This window comes from Anastrepha obliqua, chromosome 3 (assembly GCF_027943255.1).
Source record: "Anastrepha obliqua isolate idAnaObli1 chromosome 3, idAnaObli1_1.0, whole genome shotgun sequence".
NCBI lineage: Eukaryota > Metazoa > Arthropoda > Insecta > Diptera > Tephritidae > Anastrepha > Anastrepha obliqua.
The window spans coordinates 92,219,677-92,241,443 of record NC_072894.1 but is presented as its reverse complement, the minus strand read 5'-3'; positions in this window follow the sequence as shown (position 1 = coordinate 92,241,443).

Below are 21,767 nucleotides of genomic sequence, written 5' to 3'. Positions count from 1 at the left end.
TGGCTAATATTGTCCCTTAGTGTCATAAGTGTGCACTCCTTACAGAGCAGTTGAAAAAATAACACAAAAACAAGTTTTAGAAACTTTTTTTTTTTAATATATAGCGACAATAATCTTCTCCCTCCTTACTGTTTTAAAATACACAAATAAGCAAACTTATCCCTTCCAGGACCTATTCAATAAACTGCAATTTTATTGCGCCACCCGCTTCCATGAATATCCGCATCATCCCCACCCCCACCATGTTTCCCTGTTGGTAATCAATTTGATTTATACAGCCCTGTGCCAGGTTTCGTGCACAAAATTTGTATTCCTTTAGCCCCAAAAATGCAAAATGTGCTTTAATTTGAAAAAAAATACCTTTTTCCGAAATTCTGGATGCTTATTTACATATACGCAAATTTGCGAAAGCCATGCGTTTTTGTCTATTTATTAGAGAAATAAATAGCTTATTCCTAGCAACTCTCCCATGATAGCAAGCTTTTCTTATAACTCTTCTTGCATATATTTTTGAAACTTATTCCTTATTCCATTTGGAGTATTTTACTTTGCATCTTTCTTATATATATATGTATATAATTGGGGAGTACAACCTTTTTAGGTGATTGACCGAGGTCCTCCTCCTATTTGTGGCGTGCGTCTTGGTGTTGTTCCACAAATGGAGGGACCTACAGTTTCAAGCCGACTCCGAACGGCAGATATTTGTTTTTATTTTTATGATTTTATTTGATGAAATGTTGGCCTTCTTTTCACAATTACGCGTTGAAACTTATTGAAAACTAATACATAAATGCATATTTAAATATATATATGTAATATACTCGCTTCCACCCGAATGGCAGATATTTTTTTTAAAGAACTTTTTCATGACAAAAATACACTCGGAGGTTTGCCACTATTAGAAACAATTTTTTTCTTCATATTGGTGTTCCACGGAGATTCGAAACTACGTTCTCCGAATGGTAGGCACGCACCAACCTGTTCGACTACGGTGGCCGCGGCACATTTATTAAATAAAAACAATAATTTTTCTTACCAAAAAATCGTAATGATATTCATACACTTTTCTTCATCTTTCTACGTATTATTGAAAAAAGTGCCCTTAGAATCTGTGGCGACCCATCACGGCGATAATTTTTTGAAGCCAGCATGACTACTAGGATGGTAAACAACGAAAATTGTGAATTTGAATTTGCGCTGAACTTATCGTTAGAATTACAATGAACAGTAATATTAAAAATTGGAAGGCGCGTAGAATGTGAATCCAGAACCGACTACAAGTTACCAGTAACTTTCAGGTCTGGCGATTACGGTTTCTGAACGATATGAGGGCAGTTCAAATGACCCACAATTTATGCTTCACGCATTTATATTCCATATAAAATTGACCTTAATTCCCAACTTTTCAGCACTTTGGAACAAGTATTGTTATGTATTGTTTGTGGTCCATATTGCCGTTAATGAAGCACAAATTTCTAGTACCAGCAGCGCACATACAACCCAATACCATTACCGACTCACCCCCATACATAACTGTTTTTTACAGCAACTCTTCATTAGGTATTTTGCATACATATGATTGTCCATCAGACTTAAATATATTAAACTTGCTTTCCTCTGCAAATAAAACGTGCACTGAAACGTTTAATCACATTGTAAACATTCGTTCGAATCTCGGTGAAAGACCAAAATGAAGAAAAAGTTTTTTCTGATAGCGGTCGCCGCTCAGTAGGCAATGGCAAACCTCCGAGTGTAGTTCTGCCATGAAAAGGCTCCTTATAAAAAATATCTGCCGCTCGGAGTCGGCTTGAAACTGTAGGTCCCTCCATTTGTGGGACAACATCAAGATGCAAGCCACAAATAGGAGGAGGAGCTCGGCCAAACAACTAAAAAGGGTGTTTGCGCCAATTATATATTTATATATATGTATACAGTCGAACGGGGTCTATCTGCTATTTCTGCGATTTCTCGAACGGTTTTACCCTTTTCATGATGACTAATAATTAAATTTCTGACTTCAATTGAGCTTTGTCCACGCTGTCTCCCCATGTTTATAATTTGGACTTTTATTCAAGAAAACGACTAAAATTTTATTTAAATTTATTACGTTTGGTTCTTCCTTTGCACTGTTTTACCGAGAGCAAATTAATTATGGGATTCCACGTTTTAAAGCGCCAAACAATCGAAATAATGCCAGATGTCCGACTTTTTTGACGCCAATTTTCAAATCATGCATAATATATTACATTTTTTATAATAAGGAGGTAAAGAATTTGTAAATTTGTATTGCTATTTTTAAAATCCTCTTTGAATACTCAATAAAAAAATATAAAAATAAAAATATTTAACTTGCATTTCTTTCAAAAAATTTAAATTTTAAGCAGCATGCAGTCCGAGTCCTTTATTGAGCCACTGTAAGATTGTTTTGTTTTTCCTAGTTTTTGTTACGTATGAAAAATATTTTTTTTTCCCTCCAAATTATATAAATATGTGAAATTAAATAAAAATATAAAAATGGTTGATTTTAGCTTAATATTGTTATGAGTGATTGCTGCATCATTTTGGCTGGGAGCCACAGATAATCTGAACTTCTCTATACAAAACACAACATTTCAGTATTAATGTGAAATAAATTACAGTTTTATTTTACAGTTACAGTAATTACGCGTGTGCTATTTCTATGTGTGTCATAAATCTTAGTACAATTAGAACAAGTCCAATATAGCTGATACTCTTTAAAAGTACTTAAAATAAACTGCCTTTATATAACATAGGCAATAGCGAACGAGAGTAATTAAAAGAGAATGTGTAAAATCATTTAAAGCGGCAAGAATGTATCTGGATTTAGAACAAAAGACTTAAGTGGCAAACGCGTCGCTACCGCATTTGTCGCCAGCCTAACAAATTCAGTGAAATACAGTTGTTCGTAAGCAAACCGCTTTCGATTTCAATCGCAGTACACCAGCGAGATAAAGAAATATGTAAGTAACTCATATCATGTTTCGTTAGTTCCTTAGCGTTTTCTTAGTTCTCATTCGAATTGACTCACAGGGTTAATAGGTCCAATAGCACGTCATATACTCGTACTTGCGTTATCTAAATTTGTACATGTGTAGACAAGTACATACTTATACTCGTATATATTTGTATGTATTTATATCAGCACTAACGCGCACACATGTAAGTGACAAAAACGAGAGCTTAAGTATGCAATTTTAAGTATTTAAGTAAACTAATTTATTTTACACGTCGACGGAAGTTTTAGTCTGTTAATGGATAGCCGACTATTTGATTTTCATTTCTCACGGTGAATACACGGTATGCAATTTGATTATCTCTAAGTCAAAGTGCATATTTAATGGTAAACTCATGGTGAATCTAAAAATAGAGTGCATGAACCCCCTACCGTACCGTCACAACGCATTAAAAACGTACTAAATTATTTCATGAATGCGTTTTCCAGTTTTTTATGATCAAGTTGTTTATGGTGTTTAATTGTTTTTGTTAGTAAATACTGGGAAGTCAAGGTTAATACAAACCGTATGAATAGTGATTGGATTTAATTAAAATTAAATCTCATGTGCGAAAACTCAGAAATTAAACAAACAGTTGTATATCGCTATGATTATTTAATTACATATATCTCATTTGGAAAAAATAATATGTACAAGCGCATATGTGCTTTAAGGTATAGGAATTGGTGTAATTTTTAGGTAATTTTAGGCCCACTCTTTAAGAATGTCGGTGGAGCCATACCTCCAGCTATCTTTTTTATTTAAGTACTTCTTTATGATTTCAAGTAATTTAAAAACGGTAGCTGTAGCCAAGCTGATTTTTGCATCATTACCTTCGATTAGTGTTGGCTTCTCTGCATACTGTGGGTATGATATACAAATACAGTGAAACCTCTCCTGGGAGGACACATTCCGACAGTCAGCTTTTGCCCGCCCAAGAGATTTATCCACTCAAAGGAGGATAACTTTTTCCGCTACACATGATTTAATATAGAAAAACAATTTCGCTCAAGGCATTTGTTTGGCTAATAGATGTGTCCGTTAGAAGAGTTTACTATAATTAAAGAAGGAATATTTCCTCACCCACTCAATCACTTCTTACAAATTCACTCGGTGGGTAATTAAAAGAGAATGTGCTCAAATATGAACGAGACTGATTTAATAAAACACAAACGGTTAATTATTGTTCAATTTTTATTTTATCTCCTTCAAAGTAATCACCATTGGAGGCGATACACATATGTCAACGTTTTTTCCAATCATCATAGCATTTCTGGAAGGCCGATTTCGGTATGGATTTCAGTTCCTTCTTCGAATTCTCTTTTATGACTTCAATTGTCTCAAAATGTTTTCCACGGAGCGGCAACTTGAGCTTGAGAAACAGGAAAAAGTCACATGGAGCCATATCAGGCGAATACGGTGCTTGCGGAACGATATTAACATTATTTTTGTTCAAATAATCGCGAACAAGACGTGATGTGTGAGCTGGTGCATTATCGTGATGCAAGAACCATGACTTGTTGTCCCACAATTCCTTCCTTTTAAGACGAATGTTCTCGCGCAAAGGCTTTAAAACGTCTAAATAATATTCAGCGTTAACCGATCGGCCTTGCGGAAGGAACTCCGAGTGCACCACACCTTCGTAATCGAAAAAAAACAGTCAGCATAACCTTAATTTTTGAGCGACTTTGGCGTGGTTTTTTGGGTTTCGGCTCCTCCGGGGAGCGCCATTCCGATGATTGTTGGGCTGTTTCGACGTCATACTCATAAACCCAAGTCTTGTCACCAGTTATGATGTGCCGGATGTCCGTATCAGTCATGGCGAGCATTTCCTTAGCGACAGTTTTGCGTTGTTCTTTTTGAAGAAAATTCAACAATTTTGGACCAAGACGCGCGGACACTCGTCTCATGCCCAAGACATCATGAATAATAGTATGAACGGATCCATTTGATATGCTCAGCTCACTAGCTATCTCTCTTTCACGGCGATTTTCAAGCACAATTTCCTTTACTTTTCCGATGTTTTCGTCGTTTACTGATGTTGCTGGACGACGTTCATGAGGCAAGTTTTCAACCAATGAACGACCCTCTTTGAACGATTTGTACCACAGGAAAACACATGCACGCGATAGAGCAGAGTCCCCATAGGTTGTCTGCAACATTTTTAAGGCGTCTGAAGCCGAAATTTTGTTGGAATAACGAAATTTCAAACAAATTCTTTGTTCAAATTGAATATCCATCGTTAAATTCGAAAAACACACTCGAGCTTGACTTGTTTACAGTAGCACAGAAAACAAACTATGTGACATATCACGCTGAAATTTGCCATGTAAGCTTATAACAGTCCTACCATCCAACGAAAAATTTATTTTTGCCATATGTCATCCGCGGACCGTTTTATTGATAAAGTATCGTTCATATTTGAGCAGAAGTATTTTCACGAAAAAGCTTCTTATAAAAAGCATCTGCTATTAAAATGTCACAAATTCTCCTACTGAAATTTTCATGAGGTTACTGGCTGGCAATGAATGGGCATTTCAAGATTAAATTGGAAATTCAACATTCTGTGCGATATCCGAAAAGCGTTCAACAAAGATGAGGAATTGCTGTTATATGCTCGAGATTCTCAATAGTTGAGTAAAAAGGAAATTATTTTCGAACTTGGTTGGAAGCAAACAAAGGGCTATGTTAGCCTGACGCACTCCAACAGGTCCAGTTATTTACAGTAATATATGGGTCGCTATTGCACCCAATTATTAACTGAAGACAAATAAAAGTAACTATATTTAAACAGTAACAGCATCAAAATTACCAGAATAAATAAAGAGGCGAACTTGAATTTCTAAAGCTTCCGACTGGCACTCGTATAAAATATAAATTATTGGCGCGTACACCCTTTTTGGGTGTTTGACCGAGCTCCTCCTCCTATTTGTGGTGTGCGTCTTGATGTTGTTCTACAAAGGTGGCCGCCGTAAGTGAATAGGTTGGTGTGTAACTACCATTCGGAAGTGCGTAGGTTGAAATCTCCTTGTATGAATATCAAATAATAGAAGAAGTTTTTTCTAAAAGCGGTCGCCTGTCGGCAGGCAAGGGCAAACTTCCGAGTGTATTTCTGCTATGAAAAGCACCTGGCTCTTATATAGACTGGAAATATATTATAGTTCGTGACTGAAACTGAGGAGGCGAAAATCGACAAGAATCTAGAGGAAAAATCAGCAGAAGAATATGGATAATAGGAACGGCTAAATATGATGCCTTCACTCGATTCTATTTAGTTGGCTCCAAACTAGCAAACAAGGCTACTAGAGATGCCTAATCATTGCAACTAAGGATACTATCACAGATCCTTTAATGTGAGTAGTTTACTTTTAAGTCGGCAGGAGTACCAAGCTACAGTAACATACCCTGGGGTTAACGAGAAATAAATGAGCTCCTAGGGAAGGGGTGAGTTGTTTGCTTACTGAACACTGAGGTGAAAACACATGAGCTCATATAAAACATCCGAACTCATGAATCGCTCATGCCAAAATAGTAAAGAACTATCAAAAGCCAAGCGCTACATACTGGTCAGATTGATTTATGGTGAAGCTGGAATGACGAAAACGATCTACTTGTGATGATTGTCCAGCAGCCTTTAGGAGAAGGAAACATTTTGTGGGTCCAAGATTTCCGAGTGACCTGAACGCAAAGGCATACTAGAAAATACGACAGCTGCTCAAGCTCGTTGATTCCACGGATTAGCTTTAGAAGCAATGATTTCTTCGCTTCGATTTAGTATCACCAAGGGAGCAATTGTGGGTCTGTGCTGACTGAATTGGTAGTGGTCTTGTCAACCTTGTCCAGCCTACCCACATATATATGTATGTATGTGTGCAACTCAAAGCGACAAAATAAGACTCAAATTTCCAAGCGAAATATTTTCATGTTTCGATTCGTTTGCGGTTATTGCTTGTAAACTTTTTCAACACGTATGCGCTACTTTTATTAACTAATTCACATGCTTGCATTATTTATTTCTTGTAAAATAAAAATAGCGCGAGTACCTAAAAAAAACTCCCAGAAGATTGCGAACTGTAAAAAGCATTGTAGTAGCAGTCATTGTAGTACTTCTGACAGCCAATATTCAGTGAACAAAACATAGAGAGAGATAAAATTCAAGCATTGCAAATAATATTATCGTGCTATCTTCTTAAAGTCAGTATCCTAATGTGAATCCAAGTTACTGAGTTTTGAATTGAAATTACAGTGAAACAGCAAAAACAGTAAACAGTGAAATTTTACAGGAATATGCGGAGGTATAAAAATAAATTTAGCCTTCCTTAAATTTATTTTTATGCCTCCGCATATTCCAGTAAAATTTAAATTTTTGAAATCAATTAAACTCCTAAACAACGAAAGTCATATTTCGGAAATTGAGTCTTATTTGATTGATAGATATCTCTTTTTTTCTTTTTTGAGAATTACCGTTATATGGGAGGTTTCACCCATTTTCAATACCGAACTTTCTTGGACAAATAGTAACATGTGTAGGAAGTTTCAACGAAATACATGCGCACGACGAACGGACGGAAAATATAGGTATGTATATCGATTCCTCTCATCATTAGGCTATTACTTACAATCGTTATTAGAACAAAATTATAATACCCTCAATTGCGCGGGTATCACCATTTTTTTTATGAGCTAGTAAGCTTGTAAGCTCAAAATAACTTCATGTAGGTGTTTCGTATATGCCGATATCTCTAGCAATGTCTCTAATTGCGATTCGACGATTCACCACAACAATTTTCTTCACTTTCTCAACATTTTCATCTGGAAAAAAAAAGCCGAACCGGCAAAACACTTATCTTATTTATGCCTCTGACAAACAAACTAAACCTCCTATATTGCTAAAACCGTGAACATATCTTCGCGACGAGAGTACTAACATAAAAACAAAAAATAATCGAAAGTATCCCGCGTAATTTGAATATTCACCTTATTTTAAACAAACCTAGTACACATACGAAGTTGGTTGAAAAGTTATGATTTTTTGATTCGCTCATTTCGATTGATTGACAACATCATCTATTTTGCATTTGTATTATTTTTTTTTACCGAAGCAAACCTTAGACGGATAACGAATCCAACAATCTGTATTTTCGGTTCAAAAACAACAACCTAAGCAGGCCCACAGTGCGGCCGATTCCCAAAAAGCTGGCCAAAAGTCGAAAAAAAAGTTTCTAGATAGAGTTTTTTTGTCTTTGGGTTGGCTACAGTAATGCCTTGAGTAGTGAAAACCGTTCATAGCAACGTCCTGTACCCTAAGTATCCTCTGTATTTTCAGTCGCAACGTGGCCTTCGTTTGAGTATCATATTACTGTCGATGAATAGTGAAAGTTGTACACATTTGAAAGATTTTGTAATGGAGTAAATTGAACAAAACCAAATGGAATCATCTTCGGAAGGTTAGTAAAATACGAGAAATCAATACCTCGACACAAAATTTTTAGCTGCAGCAATACGTAGATACATTTTTTGCAATTTTTTTATAAAATTTGAGTTTTCAAACTGTATAGTAATTAACACACACAACGCCGTCATATGCTGCTTTGAAACCTATTGAAGGTTACTCAAAAAAGTAATGGTTACTGAATAAAACAAGATTCAGCTGCTACCACTTGTATATAAATTTACATGCATCTTGATTATGTTCTAGAATATACGCTATTTCACGTGAGATGGTGGCCAATAGGGGTGGAAGGGGGGGGATTTTCAAAATTTTAAGATCAAATTCGTAATCAGCGACCCCGACAACCCCCGAGTAAGAAATTTTGAATCAATTACTTAATTTTTTGAGTTTTGGCCAGCTTTTCGGGAGTCGGCTGCACTGTGAGGCCTGAGTTACCGTATTTATCGGGCCTGGCTCTTTGATCCTTTTCTATTTTCAAATACTTTTCCAAAACTTGAAAGAACCATGAAAGGTTGGAGATTTGTTACGATTGAGGCACTGAAAATTGCAACTGTAGAAGAGGTCAAGGCCACATCAAAGAGCACAGCAGGGTTGGGGAAAGCGCTGGACAGGTATATTTTAACTTGACGGAAGATAACTTTGAAAGGGGTAAAGTAGGCATTAGCAAATAAATAAATATGTTTTCTGAAATAAATATACTTAAACGAACCATACACAAGTTTAAAGCTTTTAATTGTAGTTAAAAAATGTTAACTGACTTTAAAAAGACTTTAAATGCAGTCACAGTGCCCTGTTGATAAATTATTTGCAATAAGCCTTAGCGGGCTATGTTTTATCCTGAGACCATGAACTTCTCTTACATATATTGTTTTGAGGAATCTAAAGTTTCAATCTCTTCAAAGCTATTCACAAAATTTTTCAAAATTAATGCCTTATTCATACCTGAAAAAATTCTCGACAAAACAAATCCATTAGCTATTATTATGAATATATGCCAGAAAAAACAAAAATATAGTACATTGCGCAGGTGTCTGCAACTATGACTCAACATTTGCTTCAGACCCATGTGGTACGTGCAACACGACAAAGACAATACCTACGTGATTTGCAGGAACGTGAACACATTCGGACTCAGACAAAATAAAAACGATTTAATCTTTACTAACTATTCATTGATACAGAAATATGTAAGTAAATACACACACACATACGTACGTATGCACGCAAATGCTTTGAAGTATATGAATTCAATTGTGTGAAACGACATTGACAAGGCCATGCAGCGAGCTGGGTCGATTCGATTGTGGCTCAAATTGCGCCGATTCACTGCCTCATACTTTGCAGCCGTTCACTCTACTTTACACCATTATTTGTTCAACCATAGGTGGCAAAATACATACTCGCCCAACATATGATACAACGCATCTGAAATTCTTGTGTGAAACTTTATTTTTCAGTATGTATGAGATAGTAATATATGTGATAGTGTTTGTAAAATTATCAGCGGTCTCAGTGGGGTATTTTCCGTGGTCATTTGTGTTATGGCGGTAGAAGGCGTTGCTCACTCACCTGTGATTTTACATTTAATTATTTTGTATTTTGTAAAAACAAATTTCGAAATCAATTTTCTTATTTATTATCTTCTCGTTTCGTGCAATTATTTTGTATTTATTCAGCGTTATTTACTCATTAGAAATCAAAACAATCACTTAATTATTTTCTAGTCTAAAATCACAATTTTAGGTAACTCAGGGTAATAACTTTTCCAATTGTTATAATATATATACATATATATATTACCTAATAACAAACGAGCCAATCACTTCAAAATTACTCATACTTTATATTAAAGGTTGGGCTTATTTTGTTGAGTTTCAATTTAACTGAATCATATTCTATTGGATTAATTAACTTTCAATTAAGATAAGGACATACACACCCAAGTAGTTTTCTTTTATAATATTTATTGAGATCCCTAAACGAAATAACTTTGTGTCTTCAGAAATACTAGATAATTAAATTTAAATTCACAATTCGCTCGATTTGAGTTGAACCTCTTACGGCTGAAATATTTTCGGTATTTCGACCGGTGTAGGATCTCAATGGATGATGCCCATTTCATCAGCAATAATAAACTGCATATAACCTGAATTAATATAAAGAAACTAGAAGATTTTTCTTAGGGAAATGATATAGAGGTAACTATACTTTTTAAACTCATTACGTAAATTATATAGCGTTTTCGTTATAAGCGTTAGGCTGAGTATAACTCACTTATAAAATGTGGTAGGCTGTATCTCTATATACATATACCCCTAAATTTGTTATAATTAACAACTATTAAAATTTTAGTATTGACTTCGTAATCACCACAGTTCTTCTAACACCTTGTTGAATGGTAATTTCAATAAAATTTGTGCACTTCCTGTTTATATTTCCATTTTATACTATAATAAAAATATAAGAGTTACACAAATTATTATTGAATGTTTTCTTATAATAACTTCAATGGGAGAGAGAATATTTTTATATCCCAATTATATTCGGAAGTGCACAGGCTCGAAACCCCAGGCATCAAACGCCAAATGGTAGAAAAAATTTTGGCACAGGGCGGTATAAATGCGGCATTATTGCGAGAAAAGAAAACACTATTAATCTTAATAGGCTTTGATTTTAAAATTTTAACAATAGTAATTATAAACAATTTATTAGATTTAAAATGAAAAACGTAGGGCACATGTAACAGTCTTGAATTAATATGAAATGGTACTATTTTTTAATGAGTTGAAAGATCTCAGTTCTGCAGAAATATGAGATATTCTAAATTTTTTTAACAGCACACACTGGCTTTAGGAGAAATAGGAAAAGCTCATCATGTTGAGTGTGTCCGACAGGACAACCGCTTCAACCTAGCCTAACCTAATATATGGTATACCCAATCGGGATCGATTTCAAATTGGTAGTTGCACAGTAGAAACTTGTCATGCTATGGTCTGCAGACTTTTTGTCAATCAAAGCTAATGGAATTGTTAATGAATAAGATCACATCAATTTTGTCATGTGGCTCGGGGATGACGATGTAAAACATGATTGGCGGCCGCCGTAGCCGAATGGCTTGGTGCGTGACTACCATTCGGAATTCGGAGAACGTAGATTCGAATCGCCGTGAAACACCAAAATGAAGAAAAAGTTTTTTCTCATAGCGGTCGCTCCTCGGCAGGCAACGGCACATTTTAGCACTTTATACTGATACCTTTGAAGTAGTTGAATATTGCTTTGGCTTGCATAAAATTATCTTGGTTCAGGTAAATGGTGTGATTGCTGACGCATAAGCCAATACAATAAATAAAATTCTATTGCAAGTTTATTTGAAAGTGAAGAAAAATGTATTCCTTGTTTTTATCAAGCAAAATCAATGGACTTAGTCGTCAGGATATTTTAGCTCGTTTGGGCAATAAGCACAGCTCTACTGGAACTATGTATTATAGTTCACCAGTCACTCAGCACTAAACCAAATGAAAACTGTAATCGGAAAAAATATTTAATCGAGCTTTTATTCAATACAACGTTATTTTGGATACATCAAGGTAAAAAAATTAAAGAAATTTTGATAATCGTTTTCCACAATCTACAACTAGCCATTTTTCTGCTTGTGAGCGCAAGTAAGTTTACACATTGAAAATAAGAACAGACGATCCGTAATCTGGTACTGGCCAGTGGTCGCAACTGAGTTGCTGCTGTCTTGAACTACACACATGACATTAGACTTAGACTACGAAAATCGCGTGACGCAAGCCAACTACGCACAAGGCCAATAAACGGTGCGTGCCAGACAGCAAACAGACGTAGAGAAATAGATAAACGGTAAATTCAGTGGGCTCCGAGACACACAACGATGTTTCGCGGCAAAAATGTCGTTGACTGGTTGCCCCGAATGAAAATGCGTGTAGTGCATATTTCTGTGCGTGTCGCTCTGTACTTCTAGGCTGTACGCAATTTATTTTTGTCCTCTGAATTCGACCATAAATCGTTGAAGTATAATTTTTTGAGTGCCAAACTGGTATTTTAAGCTCGATCCAAGTCTGTTCATTGCTTCAGCTTTTGGTTTTAATGAATGAATATGTTCGTGCATACGTAATGACCAACAGTGTTTTATGGTTCCTGTTGCTTGCCAATGTGATGCATACTGGCACCTTACACACTACTGCCATTGTAGGTAAGTTGATCGAAAGCAGAAGTGTTGCATGCAACACCACAGCATAATGGCAAGTAATAAAATAGTGAACTTGACACAATTTTCTGCTTCTTTTGACTTACTGTACCCATTGTTCAAGTGGGGCGATTTTTTTATGTTTTTGTTTCTTCAGCATTAGTCAGTGAGTTCAGTACTGTAAAACGAATGAATAAAGAAATTTTCGTACTTTATTATTTCACAGTTTTAGTGTTTTCATTAATGAACTCAGTGTACACTGAACTCACACTATTTGTATATTTGTAAGCAAGCACTTGAATATGTATGCGTATATATGTATTAATAAAGTATAATGAGGGCGTAGTTAACAAGAAGTGTTTGTAAATTTAACCAAATAAAGTTTATTCGCCTTTTTGTTCAAAGAGCTTGTCAATAAAAATGAATCATAATTTGCAAAAAACAAAACAGGAAAAAAACCAAAATAAACTACGAAACTAAATTAGTTTCACCTTTCGGCGAAAGTTAAATCAGTTCAGCTTACTGTGATATAAAAAATATTTTCTTCTGCCATAGAAAAATTACCCATAAAAAGTAAAAAAAAAAAAGAGTAAAGAGTCTTCAAAGCGTGCCTAGCTATTATTTTTATTATATTTTTATTTTTTTATATTTTATTCACTATTTTTCATCAAACTTCGACTCTTATCATTTATACTATACCGCCAAATAGTCGATAGCTACTTGTGGAGAACGTCGGGATATAGATGTTGAAGGTTGTTCAGCAACACTTTGCGCCCCAACGGCAATAATCTCAACAGAATATCCAGTTTTTAGTCTACCAGTCCATTTTAACTTGAACAAGTTAGAAGCGTTCGAAATGTGGCTGAACAGAAGAATTTTAAAAATACGGTGGACGGATCATGTTTCTAATAACAAAGTACTATCGCAAGTAAATCAAAATTGACAAGTTTTAACCACAATTAAGTAAGGAAGACAACTTATTTAGGGCATATCTTCACAAATCTAAAGTACTAATTGTTGCTGCTTATACTAAAAGGTAAAATCGAACGAATTCATCGGGCGAAATCAATTGTAATGGCTGTGAAACATTAGGAATTAGACGTGTTTGACCAATATAAGAAAGTTATGTAACGTTGGCAGAGATGGAGAACATTTTGTGTTCTAGTTAATAATATATTTTAGGGATTGTAATGATTTATTAGTTTAAAATTTAAATTTATATGAACTTATATTAAAACTTAAATTCCTTCTGTATGGTCGCTAAACATTTCAAATCGAATATGCAAATAAAGAAGAAGAAGTTTTTCTATCCTCGATAGAACCATTTTTTTGAAATTTTTCCTCAACCTTTGAAAAAATCACTAGTTTTGCGATATTTTGTTCTTAAAGATCTTAAATATCGACCATTTTCATAATAAGTTTCAATAATTTAAGCGCGTTGTTCTTGTACTTGATAAATGTCTGACATAAAGACGGTTTAAGGAGTTCATAATAGATGACACCCTTCTGATCCCACCAGATGCACAACACAACCTTTTGGAGCATGAATATGTTTTTTCGCTGTCGATGGGTCTGGTTCACCTGGCAGGTAGCAACAGTTTTGACCCTTTGGGTTATCATAATAGATCCATTTTTCTGCCGTTTAAGAAGCATCTCACACGTCACCAAACGTATCTCGATATCCCTCTCCTTCAGTTGATGTGGCACCCAGTTACCTGCTTTTTGGACCATTCCTATCTCGTGCAAACGTTTACCGACGGTTGATCTGTCAACATCTAACTCTTTAGACATATTATCAAGGGTTCGACATGCGTCTTCATTCAATAATAGTTGTGGTTGAGTATCTTCGAATTTTTGCGGTGCTGTTTCGCAATCTTTATCACTCACGTGGAAATTGCCACTTTGGAAACGTCGAAACCACTCTTTACAAGTTGTATTTGATGGAGCGTAATTACCGTAAATATTGATTAATATACGACACCTTTCAGCAGCGCTTTTCTTTCAAATATAATAATTAGGCATGACTTCCGGCAAATGCTGTTTTTTCGGGGCCAACGTAGACATTAATAAAAATAAAAAAGAATATTTACGCGTCAAACGAATGTCAACTACTGCGATCGAGATGTCACATATACACCTTCGAATCACCAGTATATTAGTATAGCGAACCGAAAAATATTATCAGCAGCGACACCTCTTTTACGAGGGCGGAAACTTATTCACATACCCAATATATAATTGGCGCTTACACCTTTTGGCCGAGCTCCTCCTCTTATTTGTGGCGTTCGTCTTGATGTTTCGCTCAAATGCCGACTCCGAATGGCAAGTGGTTTTTATGAGGTATGGTTCCTTGGCAGAAATACACTCGGAGGTTTACCATTGCACCCCGAGGGGTGACTGCTATTAGAAAAAACTTTTTCTGTCTTATTCGGCTACGACGGCCTTACGTTCATTAAGTTTCTTGGATCCTATGTCTTCATATATGGCACCTTTAGTGCTGTTCATTTTGAAATCGGTCGACAAAAGGAGATCCATATTATCTTTGACTTTTATTTTTTGCATTAACCAAGGAGTTTCAGACTGTCAGTCAATTTTAGAAAGAATAAATTCATAAATTGTCATTCTATACAGATATTTCTAGAATGAATTATGCCCATAATGCACCTATTGGAAGGGCTATTCGCGGATGCAACCAAATCTCAACATCTGTTGATCTTGATCTTTCTTTCTTTTTATTAGTATTCTTAATCCGGTGCAATAGTTTAAGTATAATTGTGAAATAGACTGTAAGAAATTATGATTTCACAGACTAAATATGCAAAATAAATAAGTAAAAGTATCTCATATATAATTATTATTTCTCAAAGTTAAAAGAAATTAAAACACTACTTACATTTTGCTAATTTCTTGATGGAGTCTTTTATTTTAAATTATGAAAATTTTAATTTGCGAATAACAAAATTAATTTTTTAATTTGCAAAGGCTTAATTTTTAATATGAGTTATAAAATATATTGTATAATACATAAATGGTGTATATCCTTTGTTATTTGTAGAATGCGTTACAAATTGAGGGGTTTACAGTTTTAGGTAGCCTCAGAACGGCAGACGGTTTTTAAGAGGAGTTTTTTTCCTGGCGGACTTGTCAGAGATTAGTAAATTATAACAACAGTCAGTGCTTGTTGTGTTATTAAAATAATTAATTGTACAAGAAGAAAATTTAGTAGGCCGATGCCTCAGCGGAACATTTTAAAGATAAACTGACCATTCTTGTAATTAAAGCGCAAGCGAGTATTTTATAAGATACCCAGCTACATTTAGCTGAGAGCGTATAATAGGTACCTGCCATATATTAGGTAATTACATTCTGCACGAAACACAATTCATTTAAATTCCATTAACTAATTTTGTTTCTTAGCTTACGCATTTCTTAATGCGTTTTTATTTAACATTTCCCTTTCGTAATCATGGTTGGCGAAAATTATTGATGGATTATAATTGTTATTGAATTGAACAAGCCTTTGAAGCATCTAAAAAGCTAAACAATTTCCGCGTTCAGAATTATTCCAAGACTGCAAGCGGCGCACGCACGCTATTGGTTTACCTTTTACCACCCAATCATCACACATACGTACAAATCGATTATATATGTGCACGAAGTATGTATATATAATTAAAACGGTGTGTATTTTAAATTGTATCAAATTAAATTTTAATTATGTTTATTATTGTTTGCTATTAGCATTTTAGACCCCTTCATGTGTTTACTCACTGATAATTAGTTAACACGGAAGTGCGTCCTCACTTAAGCAATACCTTTGCAAATGGAATGAAGAACTATTTACTACATTCAAAGAGATTATTTTTAAATGCCAACATGAATGGAATTTCATGTATGTTGTAAAAGTATTTTGATATAAAAATTAAAATACGTACGACATGACTAGTTTCGTGCTCTGATTTCCACAAGAGATGGGGACAATCGCTGGATTCACACTATGGTTAATATCGATGGTTCTCGATAGCACTGACTGTTTTTTATTTATTTTTTCTTATTCTGTTTGCAATACTTTCGCATTGTGACTACTAATACTACCTAAAATAAATTGTAAGACATTCAAATCTCAGTTTTTATTTTTTTTTTCTTTCTTCTTCATACATAACTTTAAATTAGGGAAAATTATTCTATCAAACTTTGGTGTTTTGTCATCACTTCTTTCGTCTTTGGTAATTGATAATCTCCTAATAAAACTACAGGAGGCAGGCTTTGATGCTATTGGGTATGCCGATGATTTTTGGAGGTACAATTTCCAACTTCATGAACCAAGCGCGATTTTCATATCAGATTGGTGTCATACTGAATGATTATTTATTAATCCTACCAAGAAAATCATTGTTCCTTTCCCAAACAAAATAAAGTTGGTAAGAATAAATGTCGAAGCAACTACTATAAGCTGTTCAAAGAAAGTAAAATACCTGGGTGTTATCTTAGACAACCGTCTCAATTGGAACTCTCATGATAGAAAAAGTCATTAGAGCCGGGTGAGTATAGAGTCCAAAGTGATCCATTGGATGAATACCACGATGGTTAGGCCGATCATCACCTCTGCGCTCTTTTATGGTGGCTGAAAGGACTATTCGGGACATTACATATATTAAATTTATTATTTATTGAACGACTTTAAAATTTAACTAACGGCTTTCATTATCCGTGTTTAGATACAGTGAATTCAAACTACTCGAAGGTTGCATACTAAACTTAATACTGCCGAAACCAATTATAGTTCTTCGATGATCCTTAAAAAATTATCATCAACTATGGTTGTTTCCGAGTATAGAGAGTTTGCGAATTCTAAAGGGACGCAAATATTATGTGCATAATTTGTGCTTCCGCTACTTTTCGACGGACGGCTGCAGTTTAAAAATACACAGATATAAAATATTTCATGAAGAAAAGTGTGAAGAAAAGTGCCACTCACTGCTCGTCTATACTTACAATCAGACTGAAATTAGTGAAAATCGTTTCGTAAGTGGTGGAACCAAAGTATAGGAACCGAATATCCACAGCTCCAAGGTTATGCTTTATATTATATTTGGAAAAATATATATAAATATATTAAAACCGCATGAAACCACCTCAGGGGGTCGATATTGAAAAATGTATACAGGTAAGGAAAAACGTATACAGGAAAGATACGACAGTTATTCTCCACCATGAAAACGCCCAGTCCCACATAGAAATATGGGTGAGGACATATTTAGAAACACTGAAATGGGAGCTCCTACTTCCCCCACTGTACTCTTGAGATATTGCACCTTCTCACTATTATTTGTTTCGATGGATAGCAAACGCTTTCACTCTGGCGAACTCAAAACGGAATCATTATTCAATATATGCAAACCTATTATATAGGGTGGGCCATGTAAAATTTGCTTTTTGAATCGGCTATAAAAAAAACTAATCAGTACTTTTTCCAATTTTTTTTTATTTTGAAGATTGAACATTGTCACTTATGAATAAAGAATAATATTGTGTAAATGACTGCCACGACTGGCTTTACAGTAGGTCATTCGATTAACCCAATTTTTAAGCACATTTTCGATTGTTTGGACTCCAATTTCATGAATGGCAACTTCGATTTCGTGTTTTAAAGCATCAATCGTCTCTGGATGGTTCGCATAGCATTTATCCTTAACGGCTCCCCACAAAAAAATGGTCCAACGGGCTTAAATCACAGCTCCGAGGCGGCCAATTGATATCGGAATTTCGGCTGATTATTCGGTTTTCAAAAACGGTAGCCAAAAGTTCGAGTGTAACTTTAGCAGTGTGACAAGTTGCACCGTCCTGTTGAAACCAAATGTCGTCCATGTCGTCCTCTTCAATTTTTGGAAACAAAAACTCGTTGAGTAAGTCACGGTAACGCTCGCTATTTACTGTAACCGCGGCTCCTCGCTCATTTTCGAAAAAAAAAATGGCCCGATGATGCCGCTAGACCTAAAACCGCACCAAACAGTCACTCGTTGTGGATGTATTTGTTTCTCTACAGTAACGTGTGGATTTTCTGAGCCCCAATCCGACAATTTTGCTTATTTACGTAGCCACCGATGTGAAAATCAGAAAAGAAGAAGAAGACTCATCACTTTGGAAATAGGTTTTCAATATTTCCCAATTTTGTTCAAGCGTAAGCGTCCCATTTCATAAATGTCAAACCTTTAAGTAAATTATGAACACATTTGACATGTCATTTGTGTTACCATTCTCAAAAAAATAGGTGGTTCAAAAAGCAAACGCTATATGGCCCACCCGGTACAATTGCCATCCAAACCGCAGTGGAAACAGTTGACAATACTCTCAAACCCAAACCCAGCAAACTCTGGGTTTGCCTATGCTGAAAACGCATTACAACTCAGCTCAGATCAAATATGTATTTTCCCAGGTGTGTGCCTCTGCGACATATCGGAACATATTCAAGATTCAACAGGGTATGTAGCAAAGTCAGAGAATATGTTCTTGAAAAACAACTTCTCCAGATTGGATTCAACGCTGGGTGTGCGACCCAACCATTAAAGCCCACATCTAAAGATTAGAAGTTAGGGCCACAAGAATCACTTACAAATCTCCTAGTACTTTCGGCAAAAGCTTTCTCTATTCTTCCGATTAATATTGTTCTTCCGTCCGTGGGTACCACAACAAATACTCTCAAAATCTTGTCTTACGGTAAATAAACACCGGTTCTTCCAACTTTGGCGTACTTATAAGCATATAGTCTAGATGGTTATCAACTGTTTGCTTACAGGTTTTAGAAAAAAGAACCTTTCAAATGGTGTTTATGTTAATTAAGAAATCTGTAGGTATTTTTATATACTAACAAACAAACAAACAAACAAACAAAGTTTTTCTCTTTATAATATTAGTATAGATTACTTGTATTTCTGAAAAATTTTATTTTCATGAAAAGTTTATTTCCAAAACCATTTAAAAATTGATAAAAATTGATAATAAACTAAGTTAATGGGAAAGTGCGAGAAGCAGTTTTTGGCCATAAATAAGATTTTGCGAGTGTTTCGCAAGTTTCCTATTTCAACTCTTGTTTTACACGAACAGACCTTCAAGAAAAACAATATCACTTCTTCTAGATATTTGTACTTCATTCTTTTTTTGTAACACAATGTTATTGAAGCTCTTCCTCTCCAATATATGGTAATTATTTTGTTGATATGGCATAAGGCCAGTCGTCACCGGACGTAATTTTGGATTTTATAATCTTTCGACGAGAAGGCTTTTGACACATCCTGGAAGAAGCTATTCTTTTAGCAGGTGCCTATTAACGTGGTCCCTGCTCTAGCAGCCTAGCAGCTTGTCATATATGGTCTTATGCTCCTTGACTGGGAGGAAGGGTGATATTTTAGGGACATTAGCATGCAGTTCTAAGTGAGGTATATTGGATTGCTTATATCTTCTTACCCTGTTCCCTATTAGGGTGCCCATAGAATTAATAAGAGTATCCAGATGCTCTTTGTAGTGAGAAAGAAAGACAAATAGGGAACCGATGCCACTATCTAACAATCGTCAGTTTATGCGCTTAGTACTGCTTACGCGTTTGATTTCACATTTCACAATTGCCAATTCTACCCGAATCGGGGATTTATAGGCCAATAGCTTGTACGAGTATATAAGCGATATAACCCAGTTTAGATCGTTTAACCCCATTTTTGTCACCAAATACTATCGCTCCCTTCGTTGTAACATAGTTTCAAGTAAGAACATTTTTTTTTGTTTTTGAGAAAGACATGTCTTCAATTGATGTTTATAATGACGTGATGTGAAGAATAGACTAGTATAATGTCAATCAAGAAGAATCAGAATAAAGTAAAATAATAGTTGTGCATTCTTTATTAAAAAGCATGGGAACTGATATTTTTCCTCTCACTCCTCTTCGGTCCGAGTAAAAATTAAAAATGCTCATCTTGTGATTATGAATTCTAGCACCTATGATTCAAGTAAATATTTTACTATATATGCAAATTGCGAAACTGGAAAATTAATTTCATCTCAGCGTGGGAAACACCTTGACCAGCAGTATAATTAGATGCTGCGCCAACATTTTCATAATGACAAATAATTATATAAATTATTGTAAATATTGCCGACAGTGAACGTTTATACTGTATACATATATAGGCGTGACCGGCTTTTTTTCGTGGGGGTTTTGTATCAAATATAAATAAATTCTTAAATATGAATATACAAAATAAGTAAATATTTAAAGGTTTCCTTACAATACTTTATTTATTGTATTTATGAGAAGAATTTAAAAATATTCTTACGGTCAGCGTCAAAAGAAAGTGTACACTACATTGGCTATTTATTTATTTATCTTGTAATTTATGAAGAAAATAACAAGACTGCGACGGAAAAAATTAAAATGTTCTTTCACCTACTTGAAATTTGCACTGTACTATACCAAAATTTTACGTGCTACAACATTACATATTTTTATGCAAATTTTTCCAATTCTTAAAAATTTTGTAAAAATTCGAAGCTTTGCTTCATTCGGCTTTTGTTGTAGTATAAACTATGTTTTTGTAAAAAAAAATTGCAATTAAAAAGTAAATAAATAAGTATTAAAAGTTGTCCACTTCTGCCCCATTTTCTTATCACTTATCACCGAGTCGACGATCCGGATCATTTTTGTGGGCTTTGACAGCGCTGATATAAAACTTTTGTTTTGGTTGTACGAAGAAGAAGAAACGTAAATACCTAGAAACATTAATTTAAGCTTGCTTCCCAGCATTATTGTACGAATTTAATTTTTGTCGTGCTAAGTAAAATTTCCCCTTTTTTAGATGATGACATCATTTGTAGATATAAAAATTTCACGGTGGGAGTTGAACCCCAAGCTCCCCCTAGTTGCGCGCATACACGCATATGTGTATTCGATTTGTGAGTTGCTTAATAAGACTAATTGAAAATAATGCACTTACATTTGTTTATGATAATTCTGTATAATAAGGTGTGGTTTAGCATTTGTACATGATCAGCAGCTTTCAGTATTCAATTCCGATAAACATCGTATTTCAGTAGGTGAAGA